The following is a 19,018-nucleotide window of genomic DNA, read 5'->3' as shown; positions in this document are numbered from 1 at the left end:
GTAGGGTGTTGGAACAAGAATTACTGTGTGGTTGGAACAACGTATGTGAGGAAGTTTCACTTAATGTTTATAACGACAAAGGATATTTTCATAAACTATTGACATGTCTTTCCATCAGTTGTTGTTTTATGATTCTGTCGCAATTTCAACTGCATTAGAATGTTAGGAACATGAATATTTATCAATTCTGCCCTGTTTTGGCGGAGGAAGCAGATCTGAACGTGATAACATGGGAACTTAACGTATTACTCAACTCGCCCCTCATAACGTCTCCTCTGAAGAAAATTAAAGATAATGATAAGTCTCGCGAAAATAAATCCATACTTCTTTTGAAATTTTAATGGTATCCTATACCCCAGAGTGTTTTTAATAATGAATGATGTGGATTGACACTGGCCAAAGAAATTCATTTCCATATCTCAATGATCTGAGAATTGTGAAAACATTTAAATTTGCAATATCTAGTCAACTACCTATCAAGGACTAAACAGATTACGAATATCTTTGACAAACTGAAAGATGTTTGTATCGAAAACTACCATCCCTCACTCTGTATCATAGATTTACGAGGGTTGCCCAGACAGTAATGCACTACATTTTTTTCTTCAATAATTGTTTATTGAACATAATGAGAACTGCACACATGAAAGAAAGGTGTTTTATCTACACACCCTATTTTTCCACGTAATCTCCATCTCGTCCTATGGCCTTCCTCCAGCGCGAAACAAGGGCATGTATGCCCTGTCTATACCAATCCTTGTCCTGGCGGCGAGGCCAGTGCTTCGCTATGTGAATCACCTCCTCATCGTCCTCAAAATGTCTTCCACGAATGGCATCCTGTAATGGGCGAATGACAACATTAGCTCGCTGCAACATGTCAGGTGTGACAGCTGTGGATGGTCTCTCCAACCGTTGCAAATAGTGGAGCTCCGCCGACCTCACCCTCTGTGCCCAGCGACTAACTGTACGTTTGTCGATAGCAGATGCTCCATAGACTTTGCACAAGCGTTTGTGAATATTCCCCACAGTTTCTTTGTCTGCAGTGAGAAATTCAATGATGGCATACCTCGTGATGACTGGGTGTTGTGTGATGTCCTTAGGTTAGTTAGGTTTAAGTAGTTCTAAGTTCTAGGGGACTGATGACCATAGACGTTAAGTCCCATAGTGCTCAGAGCCATTTTGAATGATGGCATGTTGCTTGTAACGTACATCACCTACAGATGCCATTTTGAAACTGTCCTGCAGCTGTGCTATGTGTTGGTAGTGACGGAAACTTGGAGCACTCACCCAGGACACTTCAGATAATACATACGTAACGTTTCACATTCGTAGCATTGTTTTCGCGGAGAAAAAATGCTGTGCAATACTTTCTGGGCAACCTCGTACTGAAATTAATTCTGTACAGGGACAGGACAGAAAAACTGGTATGCTATGTACTGTTAATTGTTTTCATATTTCTTAAATTATTGAAATATAGAAATAAAGTCCATTGCCCAGTTTCAGTCTATATTATTCGTTATTAAAAATATGCTGGGGTACAGGATTTCCCTTAAGGCAGCATCACTAGGGTCTAAAATGATACAGTTTATTTGTTATATGTGTTATTTATAGATTATAAAACAGTTCACGTCTCGTTTTTTATGTATATATAAGTGATTACTTAAAGTTCGCATTTTTAGTTGGCATCTGCAATTCCTCGTATCTGCTCACATGCTTCAGCTCTATTTACGAAAAATAACCTTGTTGTTATGTTCCAAATTTTTTCCCATGGTTCATCTCGTTTATCCTTGTTGCTGTGATGCACTATCAGTTTCTCTCACTAATTATAGATATTTGATCGAGACCTATGTTTTCAAGATGTAACTACTTTGAGTTCACTTTGTGTCCCATGTCCCATCCTGTTTGTTTTGTTTATGTACTTGTCGCCAACCTAACGAAGTATATACTGAAACGTAACGTCTATCCCAATCTGTTATGTGTGTGTGTGTGTGAGAGAGAGAGAGAGAGAGAGAGAGAGAGAGAGAGAGAGAGAGAGTATATATGCATGGTTATTTTTTTTAGGAAACGTTAGCGACAGCCCCAGACGTTTGCACAAGCCCCGCCTATTTAACCCCCTCCACACCTACCCCCCTCGACACTTAACCAATAGCGCATCGATATGATCTTTGGTCGTCGCCCGCATGATTCGGTATCGTTGTCAGTGAGCTTTTGTTCGTCGCTTTTTCTGTTTTACTGCGGTTGTTCATACTAGCAGTGTTGTGTTGTTAGTATCAATATTATTCGTTATTAAAAATATGCTGGGTTATAGGATTTCCCTTAAGGCAGCATGTGTTTATGCACTTAAAACATTTAAAATGAGTGGTTTTAAGTGTGTAATTTGTGAAAACGAATACAATTATCAGAAGAGTCTGAGGCGGCACATTTCCACAGTGCACCCACAGTGGTACGAAATCGTACCTCATGTTACAAATAATGAACCTTCATGTTCCTATCAGTGCTACATATGCGACAAGAGTTTTACTTCAAAAAGGTGTTTAAAACGCCACCAACAAGACGTTCATGGCGTCATGAAACAGCAGAAGAGGTTGAAGTGTGTGATGTGCACATTTGAAGCTGAGTCAAAAATGTGTTGGATTGAACATTTCCAAGCCACTCATCAGATACGTGTGAGATCTGGACTTCTCTAGTGAAACTGAATTTTTGAAGTGGAAAGAAGAAATTGAACACACTACACAATCCAGATTCGTGAAACACCGTGGCATTAAATTTGGTGATGATTACTCACCTGTGAGTATGTTTGACACCGTTCAGGTCAGTTTTTTTCCAAAGGTGAAGGGATGAGACACTTAAAAATGGTAGGTAGTAACAAAATTGATGCAAAGTGCCCTGCAGAGATGAAATACCTCCATAAGGAAGAAAAGTGCCTCGTTAATTTTGTGTCAACTCATGTTGGGCGCGATCTAGACTTAAGTCATTTGAATCTGACACCACAAGAACGCGAGAGCATAGTTGCAGACATTGCTGTAGGAATTCAATTTTCTGTTGTCCTTGACAGAATCCGAACAACTGTGCAGGATTCTAATTTAGAGAGAGTACATCTCACAACGATTCAGGGCTTGCACAACATTGCAGCTTCTTATAATTTGGCCTCAAAGTCAGTCAAACATGAAAATGATGCCATCAGCGTCGAAACTTGGGTACAAGAAGTGAAGGAGAGTGATAATCTGTGTGTATTATTTTACAAGCCACAAGAAATTATCCCTGACCAGCACCCGGAATTGAGAAGCATGGATTTCATGTTAGTGATAATGAACACTGTACAGGGTGAATTATTGGCAAAATATGGAAATGATTATATTTGTGTTGATGGGACTCGTGGTCTAAATGGATATGATTTTGAACTTACCATGATACTAGTCGGCCTTCTGGATTATATGAGACAAGTTTTTCCATGCACTTTCCTCATTTCTAACAGAAATGAGAGTGATGTGTTGAATATATTTTTCAACTATATAAAGACTCAGGTTGGACAGACCTGTCCCGAGGTATTCATGTCAGATCTGCCAGAATCCAACAGTATCGCTTGAAATAGCTGGCATGTGGATAGAGCATGGAGGAACAACATTAACAATAAAGTTCTCCATAAGGACAAGAAAACAGACGTGTACAAGCTTGTCAAGACACTAATGCAGGTGAGAGATGTTGCTGTGTTTGAAGAATCACTGCAAAAAGCACGCCAGAAGCTCTATAGTGATCCAGATACATGCGAATTTGCTCATTATTTCAAAACCTACTATGGAAAAAAATGCAAAGTTTTGGGCATAGTGTCACAGGATGCAAGCTGGACTCAATACAGATATGCACCTGGAGAGTATGCACAAGGCGTTGAAATATGTACATGTTAATGCGAAGCAAGTGAAAAGACTGGACAAAGGTATATCTGCACTGATGTCGTTTGTAAATACAAAGCTGTTTGATAGGCTTACTTTGATCGTTAAAGGAAAGGTAACCAGTAAAATAAAAGACATTCGTGCTAGGCACAAGTCTATCTTAAAGGATAACTTAGAGTCTATATTAATGGATGACTTCATTACGAAGGTAGTGAGTGGTTGGGAGGCACCTTCTTCAAAATCAAACGACGTCTACCATGTGAAAGACAGCGATGTTCACTGCAAGTGTAAATTAGTGTGCAGTAAATGTGAAGTGTGCATTCATCAGTATTCTGGCACATGCCTTGATTACAGTATTACGTTAAATATGTGTAAGCACATTCATATTGTTTGCCAAACAGAAAAGAAGAGCAGAGGTGAGATTCCCTTGCAAAATCGTGCACAGTCGGATGCTCTTGTTGTTGATACTGATGTGCCTGCGACTGACGAGAGGGAAGCAATTTTAGACCAAGTAAGTACAAATGCTACCTGCAACACTCAATAAGCATTGTCAGATGAAAATAAAAAGATTATCTACTTCCATACTCCGCAAGCCACCTGACGGTGTGTGGCGGACGGTACCTTGGGTACCTCTATCGGTTCTCCCTTCTATTCCAGTCTCGTATTGTTCGTGGAAAGAAAGATTGTCGATATGCCTCTGTCTGGGCTCTAATCTCTCTGATTTTATCCTCATGGTCTCTTCGCGAGATATACGAAGGAAGGAGCAATATGCTGCTTGACTCCTCGGTGAAGGTATCTGCTCAAAACATCAACAAAAGCCCGTACCGAGCTACTGAGCATCTCTATTGCCGAGTCTCCCACTGGAGTTTATCTATCATCTCCGTAATGCTTTTGTCATTACTAAATGATCCTGTAATGAAGCGCACTGCTCTTGATTGGATCTTCTCTATCTCTTCTATAAACCATATCTGGTACGGATCCCACACCAGTGAGCAGTATTCAAGCAGTGGGCACTCAGATGTTTAGGACGGGTGGTAGGGACAGAGCATCGAGTGACATTATACTGAGTGCACTATCCGAAAATTACCTCGAGCAATTAAACAGAGAACCGACTCGTGGAGATAACATATTGGACCTACTGATAACAAACAGACCCGAACTTTTCGAATCTGTATGTACAGAACAGGGAATCAGTGATCATCAGGCCATTGCAGCATCCCTGAATATGGAAGTTAATAGGAATATAAAAAAAGGGAGGAAGGTTTATCGGTTTAGCAAGAGTAATAGAAGGCAGATTTCAGACTACCTAACAGATCAAAACGAAAATTTCTGTTCAGACACTGACAATGTTGAGTGTTTATGGAAAAAGTTCAAGGCAATCGTAAAATGCGTTTTAGACAGGTACGTGCCGAGTAAAACTGTGAGGGACGGGAAAAACCCACCGTGGTACAACAACAAAGTTAGGAAACTACTGCGAAAGCAAAGAGAGCTCCACTCCAAGTTTAAACGGAGCCAAAACCTCTCAGACAAACAGAAGCTAAACGATGTCAAAGTTAGCGTAAGGAGGGCTATGCGTGAAGCGTTCATTGAATTCGAAAGTAAAATTCTATGTACCGACTTGACAGAAAATCCTAGGAAGTTCTGGTCTTACGTTAAATCAGTAAGTGGCTCGAAACAGCATATCCAGACACTACGGGATGATGATGGCATTGAAACAGAGGATGACACGCGTAAAGCTGAAATACTAAACACCTTTTTCCAAAGCTGTTTCACAGAGGAAGACCGCACTGCAGTTCCTTTTCTAAATCCTCGCACAAACGAAAAAATGGCTGACATCGAAATACGTGTCCAAGGAATAGAAAAGCAACTGGAATCACTCAATAGAGGAAAGTCCACTGGACCTGACGGGATACCAATTCGAGTCTACACAGAGTACGCGAAAGAACTTGCCCCCCTTCTAACAGCCGTGTACCGCAAGTCTCTAGAGGAACGGAGGGTTCCAAATGATTGGAAAAAAGCACAGATAGTCCCAGTCTTCAAGAAGGGTCGTCGAGCAGATGCGCAAAACTATAGACCTATATCTCTTACGTCGATCTCTTGTAGAATTTTAGAACATGTTTTTTGCTCGCGTATCATGTCATTTCTGGAAACCCAGAATCTACTATGTAGGAATCAACATGGATTCCGGAAACAGCGATCGTGTGAGACCCAACTCGCCTTATTTGTTCATGAGACCCAGAAAATATTAGATACAGGCTCCCAGGTAGATGCTATTTTTCTTGACTTCCGGAAGGCGTTCGATAAGTTCCGCACTGTCGCCTGATAAACAAAGTAAGAGCCTACGGAATATCGGACCAGCTGTGTGGCTGGATTGAAGAGTTTTTAGCAAACAGAACACAGCATGTTGTTATCAATGGAGAGACGTCTACAGACGTTAAAGTAACCTCTGGCGTGCCACAGGGGAGTGTTATGGGACCATTGCTTTTCACAATATATATAAATGACCTAGTAGATAGTGTCGGAAGTTCCATGCGGCTTTTCGCGGATGATGCTGTAGTATACAGAGAAGTTGCTGCATTAGAAAATTGTAGCGAAATACAGGAAGATCTGCAGCGGATAGGCACTTGGTGCAGGGAGTGGCAACTGACCCTTAGCATAGACAAATGTAATGTATTGCGAATACATAGAAAGAAGGATCCTTTATTGTATGATTATATGATAGCGGAACAAACACTGGTAGCAGTTACTTCTGTAAAATATCTGGGAGTATGCGTACGGAACGATTTGAAGTGGAATGATCATATAAAACTAATTGTTGGTAAGGCGGGTACCAGGTTGAGATTCATTGGGAGAGTGCTTAGAAAATGTAGTCCATCAACAAAGGAGGTGGCTTACAAAACACTCGTTCGACCTATACTTGAGTATTGCTCATCAGTGTGGGATCCGTACCAGGTCGGGTTGACGGAGGAGATAGAGAAGATCCAAAGAAGAGCGGCGCGTTTCGTCACTGGGTTATTTGGTAACCGTGATAGCGTTACGGAGATGTTTAATAAACTCAAGTGGCAGACTCTGCAAGAGAGGCGCTCTGCATCGCGGTGTAGCTTGCTCGCCAGGTTTCGAGAGGGTGCGTTTCTGGATGAGGTATCGAATATATTGCTTCCCCCTACTTATACTTCCCAAGGAGATCACGAATGTAAAATTAGAGAGATTAGAGCGCGCACGGAGGCTTTCAGACAGTCGTTCTTCCCGCGAACCATACGCGACTGGAACAGGAAAGGGAGGTAATGACAGTGGCACGTAAAGTGCCCTCCGCCACACACCGTTGGGTGGCTTGCGGAGTATCAATGTAGATGTAGATGTAGATGTAGAACAAGTGTTGCTGGCTTCAAAGCACACACCGAATGTATATCTGCTTTAGTTGATCAATACCTGCAACCAATAGTACCAAGACTTGCCTCCCATATTAAAGATACCAACCACTTCCTAGATCATCTGAAATCCCTACCTGCCCCACTCTCACCAAACACCTTGCTTGTCAACATTGATGCCATCTCCCTCTAAACTAACATCCTCCACATACATGGTCTGCCTACTGTTGAACATGCTGTCAGTACATACCTGTTTCCAAAGCTATGACACCGTTCCTGCATGCCTTACTCAACTTTATACTTACCAATAATTACTTCACCTTTGGGAGGTAGGCATACAAATGGATCAGGGGTACAGCCATGCCAAGCTTTTCATAGGTCACTTGGAGGGTGCTAGCCGGGGATCCATAGGCCTTGAGCCTCTGGTTTTGTTTGGATATATAAATGACATCTTTGCCATACGGACTCATGGTGAGGCTTACCTGTTAAAATTTCTGAAACCTCTAAGTACCTTCTCCCAATCAAATTTCACATGCTCCTATTCCAAATCCCATACCATTTTTCTTGATGTTGATCTCATCCTCTCTGAAGGCCAGCCACACACTTCTGTCCACATTAACTCTACTAACAAACAACAGCACCCACATTTTGACAGTTGCCATCCTTTCCATGCCAAACGTCCCCTCCCCTACTACTTTAGCATTTGCAGCAAATGTATTTGTTTGGATGCAGACTCTTTGCAGAAATACACTGCAATTTTCACCTCAGTCTTCACTGGACATTAGCCTAGTTCAAAGGCAAATTTCCCAGGCCATCACCTTCAATCCTGATACTGCTGATCCCTCCAAAAAACAACTTCGGAGCGCACCTCTTGTTACTCAGTATTATCCTGGTCTTGAATGTATTAATGAGCTATTTCACAAGGCCATGAATTCCTAAAGTCTTGCCCTGAAATGAGATCCTTTGTGTCTGAGTTTTTGCCCACCACAGCTAGAATAGCTTTTTGTCACCCTCCCAGTTTCCACAATATCCTTGTTAGACCCCATGCTCCGTCTGCACCCATCTCCCTATGTTTTAGGAAGTCATTGCTGGAATGTCAGCTTCTGAAGTTAATCTGACCAAAAAAATGGTGACAATGTTGAAGGTGGATGTAGATGCTGTTAGAACCCATAGTGGTAGCTCTTTCATCAGCCCAGAAATGAGTCTCCAGAGGAAACTTGTGCCACAGAGGAGGCTCTTTTTGACCACGAAAATTAAATCTTTACACCACATGCCAATGGCTGTTCCTGATGTAGAAAAAAGCCATGGTGTATTGAGACCTCTTCTTGGTGAAGGTTTGTACCACTATTATCAACCATTTAGTGGTAATATTTTAATACCTGAAATGCAATAAGATCTACACCAGATATATGTACATTATCAGTCATGTGGCCATTAACATTCTCTTAAAGTTTGATTTAAAATTTATTTGTTGTGACCAACAATGGTGGTGGAGTTACTGTGGAGAGGGACCTTGTCACATTATCTCCAGAAGACACTGAAAACAAACCACCTGGTATGTAACTGAAAATTGTATGTAGTTTGTAACATTGATATGATTTATCTTTTATTTCATATGTAGACAAGGTTGCTTTCCTATTCTAATGTGCTCTCTCTGGAACCAATTTGTGTACATGACCTGGCAGAGAGAGAGAGAGAGAGAGAGAGAGAGAGGGGGGGGGGAGAGAAAGAGAGAGAGAGAGAGAGAGAAAGTGTGTTGTGTGTGTAAAAGAAAATGCACAGTGATTTGTCTGTGAATTCATTCATACATCCACAATGTTTCTTTTCTATTCCAATGTAATATATCTAGATCTGCACCTTAAATTTATTTACATGGCCTGTCAGTGTTGCTGCGAAACAAAATTTGCCATGACCTCTGGCAGTGAATTCCATGTATTGCACCACATTGCATTGCAGTACACTGTGATGTATTATTAACTTCATATACGTATAATATTACTTTTTTGTTACAATATACTATGTATGGATCATGATTTCAAATTTGTTTACAGGGTCCAACATCTTGCATATGTTGCTGTGGAACATAATTATGCTATACCATGGCATGTCATAACAACACAGCATACTAGGGTAACAGTGTCGAGAGTGCTGGTTAAGGTCGATGCTGTTGGATCATGGGGCATCTTAAACAGAGTTGTTAGGAAGGCCAGTCAGGTTCCCTTCCCCAGGTGTGCAGGGTCACTGATCGGGAAACACGATCAAATTTAGCCATGCTCAGGTTGGAACTAGTTGATTTATTTCTGTCAAATATCATAAACCTTTTTCAAATGCGTACGTCCATCAGATGGATGGTGTGTGTCTAATCCATGGTCCTTGGTATATGCATTCTAGGCCTGTGGCCCTAGGTGTGTAAGTTATTGGCTATGCTGCGGTGGCTGTGCCATCAACCCGCCCCAGAAAAAGCTGGTGATGGAGTAGTGGCATTGGCATCTGGAGAGCAAACCTCAGCCTTGGAATTCTGGCTGGTGGTCTCTGGCAATGGGAATTGGTAAGTGCATTGGTGTCTGTGAGGATCCTAGTTTGTCACTCCTCCCATTGGAGCCAATGCCTGTACAAACCTGCACCATTACACCAGGTATGTAAGAGTGAATAACATGGTAGTGCACTACATTAAAGCTAATGATTATTTTTTTGAATGTCACACTAATTCACTGTTCAGCATTGCATTGTGTACCATATTTATTTTCCATATCAAATAACGTGTATGTATTATAAATTAAAAATTATTTGCTGAGTTTGGTACTAATTATAGTAGTCCTGTGGAGTAGTGTGATCCCATGCCATGGTACCCACACCTGCATCACAGTATGCTGGGTATGTAACGGAAAATTACTTGTTGGTGTATGAAATTACAATGCTTGTGATGCAGCTATAAAATCTTCACTATTGATTCAAGAAGTTGTAGTTCACTCTTGAGGTCCATGTGGTCCATGTTTGCTTAGAAACAAATTTGGTTTTGGACAGGTTCTGCCTCAGGCAAACACAGTTTCTTCTTCTATTTATGCAGACGTTTCATTGAAGTTACAGCTTCATCAGTGGTTTTTTATTTTATTTCTATTAAATACAAGTAAATTGCTTTTTACTATAGAGATTTCAATTTTTAAGGAAAGTAGTCACAGACTTGATACGAGACAAAAAATTATGTATATGTATATGTATATGTTTTTGTGATTTTATGTTCTTTGTGTTGTAGCTGTTTTTCTTTCACAGTTTACCTTATTAAAATTCAACAAGTGCTCGCAACAGTAAGCAAATTGCATACTCGCTCTCTCACAACAATAGTTCACAGGTTAGGCAACATACATACAAAACAAAGACTAAAAATAGCACACACAACAGGTAACTCCATGCAGTGAAAGCTAAGGACAAGTAGTATCGACACAGGCAAAGTACCACACATTTGGTATTTATCAACCGGATTGCAGTTCGGTTCACATTGAACAGGCGAGGAGAAATTTCAATATTAGGTACGCTGAACACAGAATAGAGCTAAAAATGTGAAGTCATTCCACATTTGCAGAGCACTTTGTAGACCACAGACATCAACAACAATATATCATAAAGAATAATCTTCCACATAGAATAAAATAATGTTATTCCCAGTTGCAAATTTTGAGTATAAATAACTTTCTACATTAAGTTCTCTATGGTTCCAGATGACAAACTGTGAAGGAAAACAGTTGTAAGAGAAAATAAAATAAGCTGCAGCATGTGATAACCAGGGTATATACACTCCTGGAAATTGAAATAAGAACACCGTGAATTCATTGTCCCAGGAAGGGGAAACTTTATTGATACATTCCTGGGGTCAGATACATCACATGATCACACTGACAGAACCACAGGCACATAGACACAGGCAACAGAGCATGCACAATGTCGGCACTAGTACAGTGTATATCCACCTTTCGCAGCAATGCAGGCTGCTATTCTCCCATGGAGACGATCGTAGAGATGCTGGATGTAGTCCTGTGGAACGGCTTGCCATGCCATTTCCACCTGGCACCTCAGTTGGACCAGAGTTCGTGCTGGACGTGCAGACCGCGTGAGACGACGCTTCATCCAGTCCCAAACATGCTCAATGGGGGACAGATCTGGAGATCTTGCTGGCCAGGGTAGTTGACTTACACCTTCTAGAGCACGTTGGGTGGCACGGGATACATGCGGACGTGCATTGTCCTGTTGGAACAGCAAGTTCCCTTCCCGGTCTAGGAATGGTAGAACGAAGGGTTCGATGACGGTTTGGAAGTACCGTGCACTATTCAGTGTCCCCTCGACGATCACCAGTGGTGTACGGCCAGTGTAGGAGATCGCTCCCCACACCATGATGCCGGGTGTTGGCCCTGTGTGCCTCGGTCGTATGCAGTCCTGATTGTGGCGCTCACCTGCACGGCGCCAAACACGCATACGACCATCATTGGCACCAAGGCAGAAGCGACTCTCATCGCTGAAGACGACACGTCTCCATTCGTCCCTCCATTCACGCCTGTCGCGACACCACTGGAGGCGGGCTGCACGATGTTGGGGCGTGAGCGGAAGACGGCCTAACGGTGTGCGGGACCGTAGCCCAGCTTCATGGAGACGGTTGCGAATGGTCCTCGCCGATACCCCAGGAGCAACAGTGTCCCTAATTTGCTGGGAAGTGGCGGTGCGGTCCCCTACGGCACTGCGTAGGATCCTACGGTCTTGGCGTGCATCCGTGCGTCGCTGCGGTCCGGTCCCAGGTCGACGGGCACGTGCACCTTCCGCCGACCACTGGCGACAACATCGATGTATTGTGGATACCTCACGCCCCACGTGTTGAGCAATTCGGCGGTACGTCCACCCGGCCTCCCGCATGCCCACTATACGCCCTCGCTCAAAGTCCGTCAACTGCACATACGGTTCACGTCCACGCTGTCGCGGCATGCTATCAATGTTAAAGACTGCGATGGAGCTCCGTATGCCACGGCAAACTGGCTGACACTGACGGCGGCGGTGCACAAATGCTGCGCAGCTAGCGCCATTCGACGGCCAACACCGCGGTTCCTGGTGTGTCCGCTGTGCCGTGCGTGTGATCATTGCTTGTACAGCCCTCTCGCAGTGTCCGGAGCAAGTATGGTGGGTCTGACACACCGGTGTCAATGTGTTCTTTTTTCCATTTCCAGGAGCGTATAAACATTTTTGTCTGTATCAAATTTGTGAGTATTCCTCTTTTAAAAACTGACATTTCTGTAGTAAAGAGCTATTTTCTTATTACTTAATAGAAGAAAATTTAAAAAAAAAACACTGACAATGCTATAATTTTGGTGAAACAAGTCTGCATAAAAAGAAGAAAATTGTTTTTGATCAAGACATAAACTATCCAAAAACACGTTTATTCACCCAGTACCCTACATTAAGTTAAAAGGCCAATTTTGCTCATGGCTGAACATGGTGAAAAATATGTTTTCGGATCAATTTATCATGGACTGGCTATTGTGAAGATCTGGAATGTGACATGTTTTTTTTTCTTCTTTGTAGTCGGCAGTCTGGACAGTGCCATCTCCACAAACTCTTAGAAATCTTCGGATTTCTTCCCCAGTTGGGATCTCTGGTCTGGGACCCATACACCCCAAGGCCAGGGAAGGAAGGAACTTCAGGGCTTAACATCCCTTAGACACTGAGTTCATTAGAGAGTGCCCAAAGCTCAGAATGTTTCAAGGATGGGAGAGGGAGATCAGCTGTGCCCTTTCAGAGGACCTACAGTGGTTTAGGGAAATCATGCAAAATCTAAATGTGGATGACCAGAGGTACTTGAACTGCCATCCTCCTGACAGCCAAGGAGACATCATACCTAGTAAATGAAATGATCGTATGGCATTTATTGGCTGCTTGAATTCTCAGGAAATTTTTTTCCTAGTTTGAGTAGCCACCCTGGAAGTAGCTTAGCTCTATGAAATTAATAACGTTGCTGTTGTGCGTTATTTTCTTTGCAGTGAAGAGGTGATAGTGTTAAACTGAAGTACATTTGCAGGAGCTTCACTATTCCTCGATGTAATTTGAAATAAAGCATGTGGAATAATGTTCTCCTGCAGATTTATTGAGGCTGTTGTGACAGCTTAAAAGAAATATATGTATTTGTTCTCTGAAGTAGTCTACATCTGTGAGGTTCTCCCAGTATATATATATATATATATATATACAGGGTGGTCCATTGATAGTGACCGGGCCAAATATCACACGAAATAAGCATCAAACGAAAAAACTACAAAGAACGAAACTCGTCTAGCTTGAAGGGGGATGGCGCTATGGTTGGCCCGCAAGATGGCGCTGCTATAGGCCAAACGGATATCGACTGCATTTTTTAAAATAGGAACCCTCATTTTTTATTACATATTCGTGTAGTATGTAAAGAAATATGAACGTTTTAGTTGGACCACTTTTTTCACTTTGTGGTAGATGGCACTGTAGTAGTCACAAACGTATAAGTACGTGGTATCACGTAACATTCCTCCAGTGAGGGCGGTATTTGCTTCGTGATACAGTACCCGTGTTAAAATGGAGTGTGAGGAGGTGTTTTAGCAGCTGTCGCGGCTAATCCGCACATCAGAAGCAGACAAATGTAGTGTATGCTGATTTACTAAGTAATGTTCTACCGATGTTACTACAAGATGTTTCACTGCATGGCAGAATGGCGATGCACTTCCAACATGACGGATGTGCGGTACATAGCTCGCGTGCGGTTGAAGCGGTATTGAATAGCATATTTCATGGCAGGTGAATTGGTCGTCGAAGCGCCGTGCCATGACCCGCACGTTCATCGGATCTGACGTCCCCGGATGTCTTTCTGTGGGGAACGTTGAAGGATATTTGCTGTCGTGATCCACCAACAACGCCTGACAACATGCGCCAGCACACTGTCAATGCATGTGCGAAAATTATGGAAGGCGAACTACTCGCTGTTGAGAGGAATGTCGTTACACGTATAGCCAAATGCACTGAGGTTGACGGAAATAATTTTGAGCATTTATTGCATTAATGTGGTATTTACAAGTAATCACGCTGTAACAGCATGCGTTCTCAGAAATGATAAGTTCACAAAGGTACATGTATCACATTGGAACAACCGAAATAAAATGTTCAAACGTACCTAGGTTCTGTTAATTTAAAAAACTACCTGTTGCCAAATGTTCGTCTAAAATTGTGAGCCATACGTTCGTAACTATTACAGCGCCATCTATCACAAAGCGAAAAAAGTGGTCCAACTAAAACATTCACATTTCTTTACTTACTACACGAATATTTAATAAAAAATGGGGTTCCTATTTTAAAAAAACGCAGTTGACATCCGTTTGGCCTATGGCAGCGCCATCTAGCAGGCCAACCATAGCGCCATCTGGTTTCCCCCTTCAAGCTAGACCAGTTTCGTTCTTTGTAGTTTTCTCGTTTGACGCATATTTCGTGAGATATTTGGCCAGGTCAAAATCAATGGACCACACTATATATATTATATAGGGAGGGTTATTTGTTTGATTCTGAGAGAATGTGATGAACAATCTTACATTAATGGGTCAGCCTTGTAAACAACACGAATGGAAAACATTTACAACTTAAACATCCCTGATTTACTACAGTCAGTGATCCTAGTAAGAGATCAAAAATATCAATTTTTATAGGTACATGAAAACTCTGTGGAAAGTTGCAGGGTTGCAAATTCAGAAACAATGAAATTTATGCATATATCTCAAGTTAAAGGACTACATCGTGATTCTAGTACATGTGCAGTAATTGAATTTTTTCATTGGAAAATAAATTAATAGAGCTTTACATTACTAGATAATATGACCTCACTTCCAACAACTACTCCTTTTCCTCCCTGCTACAGGCTGTTGCTGGGCAACAGTCAAGGGGTCCTGGAGTACAGTGGAACCTTAATACCAGTGTGTCGTCGCCTGGTGATGTTCATAGAATGATATATGTGTCTGTATATCTGCTGCTTCCAGTTTTCTCTGCGTAGTGCATATGTCCACATGAAGTTATTTTTTTAATACTAAAAACTGTTCATATGGTTGCAGTGTTGTATTTATTCATCCAAGGATCATCTTACAATGGTTTAGGATTTTGTCATCATAATAAAATGAAACTAAGTACCTCATATATAATCATATACACCCACATTATTTAACATCATACCACCTAATATGCCCTCACATTCTATCATCAGCACTTTTGTCAGTGGAAATAATGTCACATTTATACTATGAAAGGTACAATGGTACGAAGCACAGTGGCATTGGCTAACATCATATTATAGCAAACAATAAAGAAAGAGCTGCTCGTTTCAAAAAGATGGATTTCAAGTCAAAGTCGTGCAACTGCAATACATATAAAGGTCATTCAAGAGTACAGAAGAATTTAAGAATTTTCGGGTGTGAGCACTAAGCCAGTACCCTTGCTTTCTGATTTGGTTTCACCTGTGACAGCAACTTCTACAGAAAATGTAGATGAAGATGACAGAACCTGAACTTACACCAGATTCTTTAAACACAAGTACTCGATATTTAGGTGAATAGCTTAGGAAGAAGTAGATCTCAGCGTGATGAAAAGAAAACACTGAAAACTGTAACCTCAATGCTTGGGGTATATTTGTGTAGCGCAATCAAAAAAAGAATGATGAGAAGAACGTAGACAATGTTAAGCAACATACTAGCTGAGGGGCAACTTTCAGAGTTAAGACAGTATGTGTGACAAATTACAAATTCTGGCTGAAGTTCTGCAGGGGAGCCAAATCACTGTACTACCGGCAGTGCAACCCAAACTTTCTGTGTGTGTGATTCACACAGTCTTAAGTTATGCTGCAAAGTTTTAAGGGTGGAAAAATAATTTGCCAATGCAGTCAAGAACATTGGCTTTGGCCATTAAAAAAGCTGTGTAGTACTTCTTTCATGCTGTTGCATTCTGCTAATGTGTTTCTTACATCCACATTCCAATTATTAAGTTCAGATTGGATTTAGTTTTCGTTCCATAAACCAAAAAGGGGTGATTCTCATGGGCGTAGAACAAGTCAGAAAGTGTCAAAGAAAAACACAAACATTTGAATACTCACTACCTTGATCATTTATCAGGAGGTTGTCAAACTGTGTGAATACATTACAGTAAAGTGGAAATGCCAATATTTTCAGAATTAATACGCTGTCAGAATAAAATATATATACACACTCTCAATAAAATTATCATACACAAGATATGTAATGTTGACTGTTGTGACCAACTGCTGTCAAAACTGATATCCATCAGGCATTAAAGTACGATGAGATAGGTTGGAATGAGACTGATGAAATTATGCACAAAAAAAGAACTCAAAGTAATCTCGTATCTGTTACAAGCAAGCAGTCACAAGAGTTAACAAGTAAAAATTCACCCATTACACATGCAAATACTAATGAAGAATGTCACTGTATAAATATCTGACTGCTTGCATTACGCATTTCTACACTATCCCACTCGTATATTCTTTAGTCTTTAGTCTTGATGAGGTAATCAGAAACAAACCAAGACATCGACTTTGCCTTGTTTATGCACAACATTGACACATCTGCATTCTTGGCGATACTAGAAATTAATATTTCCCGACAGAATTTCTTACACTAAGTGAGTTGACAGAAATTGGCGCTGACTGCAGTTAACAAATATCAGATATTTTTATATACTGCAGACGAAAACCCATGAAATAAAAATGACAGTATGGATGCCAGTTTTATTTTTTATTGATGATTTTTCAACTCGCATATTCAATATACATATTTCTATTTCTTTTCACAATGATACCGGGAAAACTGATCTCGTACTAACTACTGATGTTCTCCCTTGTTGTTATGACTGGCATATCTGTGATACTAAAAACTTTGATGTCGGAACATGCGGCAGACCATGGGCGGAGCGTAGCATGTGGATTGGTGTGGAGGGGGTGAATGGACGGGACTTGTGCAATGTCCAGGGCTGTCGCTAACGTTACGTCTTTTTTTGTGTGTGTGTTGGTTTCTATTCAGTGTGAGTTGTAGAATGCTGAACATGAATGTAATATGTGTCAGAGACTGTCTGGAAGTATGGTTTTCAGCTGATTTCAGTTTTGGTTTAAATGTTTTGATAAGAAGTTCATCGACAGGTGAGTGGAAGGGGGGTTGGGTGGCATTATTATTATGATAATAGTCCTGTCTTGTAGTGTTACTGTATTATTTTATCTGTTATTGTAAACAATTAGTTGTTTGGCATGTGTACTTGATAGTTCAAATGGCTCTGAGCACTATGAGACTTAACTTCTGAGGTTATCAGTCCCCTAGAACTTAGAACTACTTAAACCTAACTAATCTAAGGACATCACACACATCCATGCCCGAGGCAGGATTCGAACCTGAGACCGTAGCGGTCGCGCGGTTGCGGACTGTAGCACCTAGAACCGCACAGCCACCCCAGCCGCCAAGTTCAACAGGGTTCTCCTTTCTGCTTTCGTTTTCTGTATGCGATTATTTTCTTGCAGGATTAGGAGGTGTTTTTATGGTTGTATCTAACTGATTTCGTGTCTTCTTCTCTAGTGGTTGGTTTGTGATTCTGTTCTCTTAGGTGCCCTGCAAATGTGTAGTGGTTTGTCCTATGCTTCCACAATTTCAAAATTGTGTCAGGAAATTTTAACTCTGGATAGCTGATGCTAGTAGGAACGAAAATTACTAATGTTGTGTAGGTCAAAAATGCACCATTTTTAAACTACGAAAACTTGGCGCCACACGCTCGATTGTCCATGGGATTGCCATGTTACCGTTCGTCAGTTGATGGACAGCGCTATGGTTGTTGGTTCACACATACAAACGTCCCTCACCCCGTGACTGCCCTAATGATATGCATACGTGTTGAATAGGTCTTGCTGTTTGTCTCCACCTCACGACAGGGCAATCCCGCGGCCAATCGGAACGCATGGCGCCAGGTTTCCATAGTTTAAAAATTGTGCTTTGTCGACCTACATAACATTAGTAATTTTGGTTCCTACTGGCATTAGCTACCCAGGGTTAATGATAATTAATTGAAACCCTCAGCTGCCGACAGGTGTTGTTGATATACCTCTATGGGGACAGCTGAAAATGCGTGCCCCGACCGGGACTCGAACCCGAGATCTCCTGCTTACACGGCAGACGCTCTAACCAGTAATTTTTTTGTTTTGTTTTGCCTTTTTGTTCGTTGTTGATAGTTGTATTTGGTCCTTGCGGATGTCACATGACATCCGCTAAAGTTCGTTTGTTGATCCTTCCACTCAGTTTTTTATTACAGGGGCCAACCAGCTGTCTGATCGAACACGCTGAGCTACCCTGCCGGTGTCCATCTGAGCCACCAAGGACACAGATGACTAGTGCTACTGCAGGGACTTATCCCTTGCACGCTTCCCATGAGACCCACTTTCCCAACTATTCACAATCTACATACATAATGTACCTAATAAATATTTGCCCATCCACTCATTACTAGCACACACTAAGGTGACGATTCCCGTAAGAGTTCGAGCAACCCATGCGCATTCGCACAGACGAAGGTCAGTGGCTGGGTAGCCTTCAGCTATATATATATATATATATATATATATATATATATATGAAGATAGTAACTGCTCTCGAAAGAACAGATACCACTGATGACCGTGCAGCTTCTCTAGAATAGAGGGTTAGAATTTCATGAAACAATTTTTCTCCACCC

At 41.5% G+C, this 19,018-nt stretch overlaps 1 long non-coding RNA gene across 1 annotated transcript; it reads left to right on the top strand.

Moving 5' to 3' along the window:
- The first annotated feature begins 1,206 nt into the window (after positions 1-1,206).
- Positions 1,207-18,653, top strand: LOC124607416. Its single transcript, XR_006978827.1, has 5 exons — positions 1,207-1,424; positions 4,292-4,401; positions 9,310-9,536; positions 9,650-9,893; positions 18,599-18,653. It is a non-coding gene; the product is annotated as an uncharacterized LOC124607416 (long non-coding RNA).
- The last annotated feature ends 365 nt before the right edge of the window (positions 18,654-19,018 follow it).

The sequence above is a fragment of the Schistocerca americana genome, chromosome 3 (assembly GCF_021461395.2).
Source record: "Schistocerca americana isolate TAMUIC-IGC-003095 chromosome 3, iqSchAmer2.1, whole genome shotgun sequence".
In the NCBI taxonomy this organism is placed as follows: Eukaryota; Metazoa; Arthropoda; class Insecta; order Orthoptera; family Acrididae; genus Schistocerca; species Schistocerca americana.
This window is presented reverse-complemented; position numbering and strand designations above follow the sequence as displayed.